The sequence below is a fragment of the Phyllobates terribilis genome, unplaced genomic scaffold (assembly GCF_046119375.1).
Source record: "Phyllobates terribilis strain yellow unplaced genomic scaffold, ASM4611937v1 Scaffold_2__4_contigs__length_985480577, whole genome shotgun sequence".
Taxonomy (NCBI): Eukaryota; Metazoa; Chordata; class Amphibia; order Anura; family Dendrobatidae; genus Phyllobates; species Phyllobates terribilis.
The window spans coordinates 329784946-329795985 of NW_027362762.1; positions in this window are offsets into that span (position 1 = coordinate 329784946).

Genomic DNA, 11040 nt, shown 5'->3' on the forward strand with positions numbered 1-11040 from the left:
CCATGGAAACACCATCACCACAAAAAGACTCTGTCTTAATCTGTATGCTGCATCAGTGTTTAAATTAATTGCACAGTAAAGACAAACCTGTTAACCCGGACCCAAGGTCTCCTATCTTATTTGAATCCTGTTCCGGTCTTAAAGATGGAGAAGTAACTATGACTCCCAAAGCAACAGTGAGTAAGAAACAAATCCCACCACACAGTACACTCCACTCTCATTCTTATTTAGAGGAGGGGTTTCAGGGCGAAGAGAACTCAGTTCCAGCCCACAGCAAACTGGCCCTGTACCCCCCTTCATGTGGCGCTGCTGTATTAGGGTGACTGGGACGATCATGCGCCTCTCCCCTCTTTATGCACATTATGTATACTCTGTTTTATATGTGAGATTGTGTTATGACCAACTGTCTGATGTGTTACAGGTCATTATAGGTTAGTGCAGGTAGAGTATACCTTAGTGCAGATAGAGTATTAGATTAATAGAAGAGTAGTTGGAGGTCCAGGGGGGCACAAGAAGCACGGCCTGTTCAGCAGCATAGGAACGTCAGTCAGGAACTCTGAAATAGACTTTCCCTTAAAGTTCGGGGCCAACGGTCCACAGGAGCCAGCAGAGAAGCTTGTCTCAAAATCTTCCAGGAAGGGAAGTCGGATGGGGAATAGAACAGAAAAGACAGTATGGGACTCTTAGAGCTGCGGGCATCTCATAGGCCAAAAAGGTCGACCATGGAAGGGACAGCTCAGGACAAACGGACAGTGAATATCACTACGTGCGGTGCCACGGATGGTAACCCTGGAAAAGTATGTGATCAATGCTGCATGCTGTATGAAGTTCAATTCAAGCATTCAAGTAAAGTTCTTTTTTACAAAATAGAGTGGAAGTCTCTAAATGTGTGTGTGGTGATTCCTGAGGTGGAAGAACGGAAGGCAGCAGAGATCTGCAACCGAAATGTGAGAGTGTTACACACCACACGCACAGCACAGGAGAACTGAGACATTTGTCTTTGTCAGGGAGCCAGGGTGTGGGAACGCAGCTACCCCTCACCACAACTACCACCCTGTGCCCCTCACAAAATTGGCGTAGTCAGCAGGAAAGAGAAATACAAAGGCCTGTGCAGCCAACTGTGATGGCCGTAGTACAGGTGGCGGTGGCCCAAGACCAGGGCGTGAGTCTCAGAGCGGAGCCCCCTGTTCCAGAGTCACTGGGGGCTACAGCGAGCTCTCAAGTGAGTGCTAGGTCTGAATCCCTGAGCCTGTCGTCATCGGAGGCGAGAAGCAGGAGCAACAGCAGAGTCTGCCTCCAGTGGTTCATCCTCTGGGACCACCATTATTTATATTCAAGGCCAGGGAGTGGCCCATTATGGCAGCCACCATGAGATCCCCGAGTTAGGTGACCACCTTGAAAAAAGGTGTCTTGTACTTGTTGCACCAGAAAAAATGGAGACTGTTCTGCGTGTCCGTGGGCAGGAGCCCTGAATGAAAAAAAAAACAGAAGTGCCCAGTATTGGCCAAGTGTGGCCTTAGCAAAAGAGACTGTTCTGCATCTCTTAAAGGGCAGGGAGCCCTGGAAGCATCGAGGAGCTTCGGTGCTGGCCAGAAAGGCCACAAGTTAAATTTGTTTGTGTGTTTTTTCCCTCCAAGTTCCTTTGTGCCTGCTGCGCATTCCCCTGCTGGATTACAGGACTAAGACCCTGATAGGGTTAAGTGGCCCGCACCAAAGGATTGTGTGCAACTGCTCTATGGACTGTGCCCTTGTTTTACCATGAACTGTTGCTATAGGGGCCGTTGAGCAACCCACTGGTCTTAAAGGGACCTACCCAGCAAAAAGGAGGGAGGGGGGAAACTGTCAGGATGACTCGAGGATCGTGCCGGGTCACTGCTCCAGGACTGTCGGAGCTGATGTAAGTTGGCCAGTGGGCCATTGTGTCTAAATAAAGGACTTCCTGTGTTTGGCAAACCCCGGACAGGATTTGTTTGGCCAAAGGGCCTCTGATGGACATTTTTTTGTGGGTCCCAGAAGCAAGGGGACCGGGGTCAGACGGACCCATGTTTAAAGGAACTTGAACATTTGTGTGGAACTGTGTTCCAGGGTCCCAACCGAGTGGGACAAGGTTGAAGAAGTGATTAAAGTGTATTAATCTATCGTGCATATAAATATAAACATATGTGTTGAATGTTTTAAATGTGCATTGGTGTTTTTACAGGTGTTGTCATGGTCGGGATGACCATGTTTTAGGAGTGAGGAATATAAGAGGGTGACGGGGATGGTCATGCGCCTCTCCCCTCTTTATACACATTATGTATACTCTATTTTATATGTGAGATTGTGTTATGACCAACTGTCTGAAAATGATGAGTCAGTTACAGGGTCTGTATAAGTTAGTGCAAGTAGAGTATAGCTTAGTGCAGATAGAGTATTAGATTAATAGAAGAGTAGTGCAGAGGTGGGCAATATAGCTTAGAGAGGATCTGGTTGTAAGTTAGGAAAGAATTAAGGGGTTTAGGAGCTGCTCCAGTGTGGGAGGAGCAGGTTCAGTGAAGAACTAAGATACATCCTGATTGCAGGCAGTTCTAGTGAGCGTGGGAAAGTGAGAGAGATGTGACAGAGCAGCAGTTGGAGGTCCAGGGGGGTGCACAAGAAGCACAGCCTGTCCAGCAGCAGAGGAACGTCAGTGAGGAACTCTGAAATAGGAGCCAGCAGAGAAGCTTGTCTCAAAATCTTCCAGGAAGGGAAGTCGGATGGGTAATAGTACAGAAAAGACAGTACGGGACTCTTAGAGCTGCGAGCGTCTCATAGGCAAAAAAGGTCGACCATGGAAGGGACAGCTCAGGACAAACGGACAGTGAACATCACTACGTGCGGTGCCACAGATGGTAACCCTGGAAAAGTATGTGATCAATGCTGCATGCTGTATGAAGTTCAATTCAAGCATTCAAGTAAAGTTCTTTTTTATAAAATGGAGTGGAAGTACCTAACTATGTGTACGGCGGTTCCTGAGGTGGAACAACTGAAGGCAGCTGAGATCTGCAACCAAAACGTGAGTGTTACACACCACACTCACAGCACAGGAGAATTGGGACATTTGTCTTTGTCAGGGAGCCAGGGTGTGGGAACGCAGCAGTCCCTCACCACAACTACCACCCTGAGCCCCTCACACTGTGAGTAGGGTCAGGCCCTGGAAAGTGAAGAAAATAAGAAAGCCGGGAAACCAAGGAATTTAGTACCTTAAAGGCGAAGAAAATGGCGGACAGTGACTTGAGCTCCTAAATAACAGATGGTGACATGATTCCCAAGATGGCAGACAGCAACGTGAGTGCAAAGATGGCAACTGCCGTTGGTCCGAGGAGGGGAGATCCTGCCCATCGTGGGAGTGGTCAGTGTCCAATGATGCGAAAGCTGTGTGCCTGGCCCACCAAACAACTGACCTCCAAGAGGTGTTCCGGATCCAGGATCCATCCCAGAAAAGGTGGAGCGACACAGGAGAAGGCACGGACCAGGACAAGAGAGGCCTCACCTGGTAAGTGACGACAAGATCAGAGGGTGCGTCTGGCAGCAGAGTCAAGGGGAGTGACAGCGGAGAGGTCATTCGAGTCATTGGTGAGAATGCCAGAAGGGCGGAGCCTATCTGATGGGAAACGCATCGGAAGTGACTCACCTGTGCCATTTTCCTTCCATTGTTACATCAGGTCAGACGAGTGTGAGGAAAGCGGGAAGATGAGCCGCAGTTGTCTTTTCTTTTACTGAGAGGTGAAGTCATGGACGATTCCTCTGATGAAGAGGTGATACAAATCACCACCCCGGCGTCCGCCGCAGGAAACATCCTCCATGAGCCAGAGGAAGTTCCTATAGTGGCTGAGGCTCACTAGGAGGCCACTCCGTGTCCAGAGCTGGGCCTCATCCAGCATGAAATTCACTTGGGATATTGGAGCCAAATGGATGGAGAACTGAAAATGCCGGCCCTGGAATATGCTTCTCCAGAAGGTCGGTATAACCCCTGGGCCATATATATCCCCTCAGGTGGCCGAAGAGGAGGAAGAGGACCTCCCCCAGCCTGCTCCTATCCCCCTGCCGGCTCCTGTACCTCAGCCGATCCCTGTTCCTTCATCTGTTCCCCTGCCATGGGCTACGCCCAAAAGCTTTGACCGGGACCACGGGCACTGGGACCCCCCAATCCCCTAAGAGAGTCTGAGAAGCTGACTTCTGTCCCCTGATGAGGAAGATGTCGGCCGGTTCACAGAGGGAGAGAAAGATAGTGGATCTCAGGACAGGATGGGGACAAAGACTTCTAGGACACAATGTGAACTCCTCTCTAAGTGACTATATCAGCTTGTGTGTGGGATAATAAGATCCAGCTGTAATTAAAATCGCCTGTGGCATAGAGGTGGAGTGCTCAGTCAAAGCTTGACTGTGGACTGCAGGACTGTGGGGTACATTATACTATATGGGGGCTGCATTCTACCCTATGGGGTATGTAATATACTGTATGGAGGACTATGGGGAGTGCATTATATTCTATGGAGGACCATGGGAAGTTCATTATACTATATGGAGAATTATGGGGGCTGCATTATACTATATGGAGGATTATGGGCGGTGCATTATACTTTATGGAGGATTATGGGGGCGCATTATACTTTATGGAGGATTATGGGGGAGCATTATACTATATGGAGGATTATGGGGGGTGCATTATACTATATGGAGGATTATGGGTGGCGTATTATACTATATGGAAGGCTATGTGGGGTCATTATAATATTTTGAGGGCTATGTGGGGGGCCATTATACTGTATGAAAGCAATTTTACGGTGTGAAGGTTTGTGTGGGGTCCATCATACTGTTTGGAGGGCTGTGTGGGGCCATTAATACTGTTTGGAGGGCTAGTGTGGGCTATTATACTGTATGTAGGCCCTTTATACTGTATGGAGGGCTGTGTGGGGGTCACAGTTGGGGGTCATACTGTGTTGGGGTCACCATACTTTGCCTTGGGAGTTGAGGTGGGACACAGTAGGGTCATTATACTGTGCATGTGGAGGTTAATGTGGAGTAATGCACCATGGGGGTATCATACTGTGTTTGGGGGGCTATTTTATTGGCATCATACTTTATGGGGGCAATGAAAGAGGAATCTAGGACTTTAGCAGGAGGAAAATTACTATGTAAAGGCTGAAAAATTGTGAGATCTGCTCTTCTGTGACACAGACAAATATTTATTTATTTTTTGTGGGGAGTGGGAGGGGGGCCCTATTAGAGCTGCTGCTATGGGGCCCCATGATTTCTATGTACGCACCTAGGTTAGCTTCTATCTGGTGATCTTGCTTTACAGACACGATTCTTTGTTGGTGATCCTCACTGTCCATGGGATTCATATACTGTATGTCTTCCCCAGCAGCATATCTCAAAGGCATCAGTTTTTCTTCTGTCTGATTTCATAATCCACGTTTCTTGATTGTCACAGAGCAACCTGATTAACCTAATCACTGGCACTCATCTCACTAAGTGCTTCCCAAAGTTTATCATGCTCAACACAATCAAAAGCCTTTGTATAATCAATAAAGCACAATCTTCCTCTTGTACTCCCTCATCTTACATATATTCCAACTCAGGTTTACAGTTGTAGCACCCTGAGGATTCGGCTGCTACAGGGGTATTGCACCTCAACCCAGAGGTGTGATATTCCACTCCCGGGTAAGGATGGAGTGTGGACCTGAGCTCGGTAGGCTGCATGCACTACACACATCCCATTTCCGAGGAACAGGCCGACGGTACTCCCACTTAGAAATGTGCAGGTACGACCGAGTCTGTTCCTGGCTGGAGTGGGAGGGGGGTGGAACATCCCATGTAGTGTAGGGGCAGATAGGGGGAGCAGCCTGGGTAAAGTTAGGAGCTCATTGGGTGCTGGTCACCTGAGCTCACACATAGAGGGATATATAAGGTGGGCACCAACTAGAATCAGGGTCAGTCAGTTGCAGAGGACAAGTCAGGAGCAGAGGAGAGAAGAAAGACCAAGACCCAGAGTGAGAGAGGAGAAAAGAGAAAGACCCAGAGCACAGAAGAGAAGGGACCCAAGAACCCAAATCAGAGCACCGGGTGAGGAGTCAGCATCAGGGTACCGGAACCCAAGCTGGTGGGGGCAGAAAACAATCCCCAGCCAGAGACCGGAGACCGTGGGCAGTGTCTGTCACGGTCACCCACCACATTCACCCCGAAGGCACACCACATGAAGGGTCAGGGAACCCAGGGCCAAGGGTGTCCCAACAGAAGGCCCGAGGGAGCTGGACCTAGGTGGATCACTGGTGGGGACGGCTGAAGAAAGGACAGAGGGAGAGCTCAGGGCCACGCTCCGGACTTGTTTGGGGGTTGGCTGGATCCAGGACCTGGTGGACGCAGCACGGCTCGGGTGGTCACTCGCAGCTGGAGTGACCAGTACAACATCTGCAGTAAGTAAACACCCTTAACTGCAATACCCGACTCTGTCTTCACTGCCGTCTGCACTACACCACCACAACCCCCATCCTCTGCGCCTGTCCCCTCTGAGGCTATACCCCTCCCGTTGGGGGTTATCCCATCAAGCTGCGCACCCACCATCAGCCTCAGCGGACCCTGCTGCAGCGGCGGCCACAGTGACCGCATCACAACGGGTGGCGTAGTCGACACAAAAGAACTTTAGTAACATCTGTAGGACTGCCACATCACACTGAGCTTGACGCTCTGGGCACGGGACCGGGTCACAGCCGCTCGGAGACTACAACCCCCCATCTGATCCGGTGCCGGGTATTCCCCTCAAAAAAAGGAATATGTCCCAGGGGGCGCGTCAACTTTGGCGTAGCCGGCAGGATTACGTGCCCGCAACACCCGGGTACTGCGTGCCTGAAGAAAAGTGCAAGTTTACCTCAGAAAGAAGTCTCCTGCCGGTTCCGGAGGGTCCACGCCATCGGACTCCATCACCAGTCGTTTCCCGCCGATTGTCCGCCATTTCCAACTTGTTCCCGCCATCTGCAGAGTTTCCCGCCACTGGGCGACGCTTCCCGCCAAAACCGCAGATTTCCCGCCTTAGAAGAGCAGCGGACGCCATTATGGGCGTGCCAAAGGAGGGCAAGAGGCCACCTCCCATCGTGGGCCAGGACAGAAAATGGCGCCAAAAGTGGAAACCGCCCCCACCAACAGAGACTGTGATGCTGGAGGTGTCTGTCAGCGTGAAAGAACTACCCCTGGAGCTGACAGTCACCGAGTTGCCCTGGGACCGCCCTCAAAGTGGGAGGAGACGAAAGAGAAGAGAAAAGATGGGTGTCGCTTGGAGTAGTCTAGAGCGAGCGCACCCGGAGGCAAGAAGCCGGGAGAAGAATATCGGAGGAGTTTACCCGGAGATGGCGAGAAAGCAGAGCAGCACCGGCCCGTTGGCCAGGAGCCTGCTAGAAACAGAAGAGAGAGAGCAGAGCAGCACCGGCCCGCTGGCCAGGAGCCTGCTGGAAACAACAGAAGGAGAGCAGAGCAGCACCGACCCGTTGGTCAGGAGCCTGCTGGAAACAACGACCCCACTAGGCCTAGTGGAGGTCCTAGCAAAGCTCCCCCGAGACCGGGAGTGTGCGCAGACCGCTCTGGAGGGCCTCGCAAGGAGGATGGCCCGGGTGCAGCGAGAGACGTTGGCGGAGTGGAGCCGAGAGATGGCCCAGCAGACCGAGACCCGTCAGCGGAGCACGCCACCCAAGACGAGGAGACCGACCGCCTCTGAGGATGGCGCGGGAGGACTGAAGGCCGGAGACGGCGCCGAGAAGGGAGCCGAACGAGTGGAGGCAGGTAAAGGGGACGTATATACCCCAAACCGGGAAACCGCGTACCTGCCCCAGCTCCCCGTCGCAGAGCCCGAAGTCTATCCTGCCGTGCCCATCGCTGCAATGTCACCGCCGCAGACTAGGCCTCAAACGGGAGCCGCGACCCCTGTGACGTCACACGCCTCGACCCCGGGCGTGACCAAGCAGGAAGTACCACCAGCCTGGTCGCAAGGCCTAGTACCCCCGGGCGCCGCAATACCAACAGCGCCCCCTACCTCCGCGGAGCCCCCGGCCTGGTCGCAGGGCCAAGTAGCCCAGGGCGCCGCCGTCCTTACGGTGCCCTTCACTTTCCAGATACCCCAGGCCTGGCCGCAAGGCCCGGGCAACCCGGGCGCTAACACCACCGCGCCCATAAGACCTAAAGTGCCGCATCTGGGAGAGGACCTGTACGACAATAAAGAAAGAGCAGGAGGACGCCGTCGCTAAGTACAGCGAAGCAGGTGCTGTAAATAAGTTACCCAATGGGGGTATAAAGAAACTGAAACCGTTGCTGCTAAAATAGTCCCCGTTGGGACCAGTGAACTGTTTACCCGTTAACCCCTTCATCCTACAGGCTGAGGACTGTGAGCAGCCATTCCCTTCCCTCTACCTGGCCGAGGACTGAGAGCGGCCAACTTCCCCTGTAAATAGTTGCGCTTCCTAAAGCGCCCCCTACCGGTTTTATAGGAAAACCAGTTTTTCTAAGAGACTGTCGTACTTTTCCCGGACACACGTTGCACAGCGTCCGGAGGAGGAACCTGAAACAAGAAACGACTACGAGAATGTTTATATGAAAAGTTTTATATGATGTTTTATATGTTTATAAAAATTTGTATGTTTTGGTGTTTTTGTCTTTACAGCCCGAGGACGTGCTGTGATTTACCAGGGGGGAATGTAGCACCCTGAGGATTCGGCTGCTACAGGGGTATTGCACCTCAACCCAGAGGTGTGATATTCCACTCCCGGGTAAGGATGGAGTGTGGACCTGAGCTCGGTAGGCTGCATGCACTACACACATCCCATTTCCGAGGAACAGGCCGACGGTACTCCCACTTAGAAATGTGCAGGTACGACCGAGTCTGTTCCTGGCTGGAGTGGGAGGGGGGTGGAACATCCCATGTAGTGTAGGGGCAGATAGGGGGAGCAGCCTGAGTAAAGTTAGGAGCTCATTGGGTGCTGGTCACCTGAGCTCACACATAGAGGGATATATAAGGTGGGCACCAACTAGAATCAGGGTCAGTCAGTTGCAGAGGACAAGTCAGGAGCAGAGGAGAGAAGAAAGACCAAGACCCAGAGTGAGAGAGGAGAAAAGAGAAAGACCCAGAGCACAGAAGAGAAGGGACCCAAGAACCCAAATCAGAGCACCGGGTGAGGAGTCAGCATCAGGGTACCGGAACCCAAGCTGGTGGGGGCAGAAAACAATCCCCAGCCAGAGACCGGAGACCGTGGGCAGTGTCTGTCACGGTCACCCACCACATTCACCCCGAAGGCACACCACATGAAGGGTCAGGGAACCCAGGGCCAAGGGTGTCCCAACAGAAGGCCCGAGGGAGCTGGACCTAGGTGGATCACTGGTGGGGACGGCTGAAGAAAGGACAGAGGGAGAGCTCAGGGCCACGCTCCGGACTTGTTTGGGGGTTGGCTGGATCCAGGACCTGGTGGACGCAGCACGGCTCGGGTGGTCACTCGCAGCTGGAGTGACCAGTACAACATCTGCAGTAAGTAAACACCCTTAACTGCAATACCCGACTCTGTCTTCACTGCCGTCTGCACTACACCACCACAACCCCCATCCTCTGCGCCTGTCCCCTCTGAGGCTATACCCCTCCCGTTGGGGGTTATCCCATCAAGCTGCGCACCCACCATCAGCCTCAGCGGACCCTGCTGCAGCGGCGGCCACAGTGACCGCATCACAACGGGTGGCGTAGTCGACACAAAAGAACTTTAGTAACATCTGTAGGACTGCCACATCACACTGAGCTTGACGCTCTGGGCACGGGACCGGGTCACAGCCGCTCGGAGACTACAACCCCCCATCTGATCCGGTGCCGGGTATTCCCCTCAAAAAAAGGAATATGTCCCAGGGGGCGCGTCACAGTCATTAATAAAAAAAAAAGAATCATCACATATGACATGGACATGATTAAAGGAGTTTTGTATTTTCAGTAATTAGTAAAAAAAACAACCTTTGCTTTACCTACCCTCCCCAGCTCCAGCACGGTCTTTTCCCTGCTGCCCCAGTGTCTGTTGTTCCATACCTCCCAACTTTTGATGAACAGAAAGAGGGACAAAGTATGGCAAAGTTTGGCCACACGCCTGTTCACACCTCAATCCACACCCATATACAATTTCTTTCTTCCTGGCAGGAGGAGATGTCAGAGGGCGGTGGCAGTGAGGGACATTCAGCAGACGCCCAAGACTGCAGGGCATAGACCCAAATCCGGGACTGTCCGCTGTATCTGGGACAGTTGGGACTAGAGATGAATGGATCGATTCATGGGACTCTGGTGCTGCATCCAGGTCAGTGCTACTTAGCGGCTGGACGGGGGGCCACAAATCTCTTACGTTCCAGCTTCCCCTGTACAACTTTTGATTGGCCAGGGCTGGAGCGATGTCATTTGTGCCTCAAGCTCATCTCTAGTTTGGACCTATGGATTTATTTTTTGTTCTTTCATTCACAGTGGTAGCAGTCAGAACTTTCTCATCTTTATGTAGCTTCACTGTATGACATACGTATGGTTTTTTTATGTCTGTAAGACCATGTTCACACGTTGCAGAAATACTGTGTTTTTTTGTTTTCTGCAGGTTTTCCGCAACAAACTGTGCAATAACAATCTTCTCTGATTATTACATCTTTGCTGTATTTTTTTAGGCCTCTTCCCCCTTATTCAGTGTGCTATTATTGCAGCTGTGTTTTTAATGCTTTTTTTATAGTACAGAAAAGCTTTGATTCTGTGCTTAAAAAAGTAACTGCCGTTTTTTACATGTGGTTTTGTTTTGCTCCACAAAGAAGCCTATAGAGAAAAAAAACAACAAAACCACACAGTTCATCAGTGTCTTTAGACACACAGGGCGCAGTTTTCATGAAATCACATCCACTTTATTTGGACAGTTAAACACAGCAGAATTTCTGTACAAAAAGCAGCAGAAAAAAAGCAGCATGTAATTTACGCTACATGTGAACACGGCCTAAATTTCCAAGTAAAGTGGATGTGATTTCATTAAATCTCCG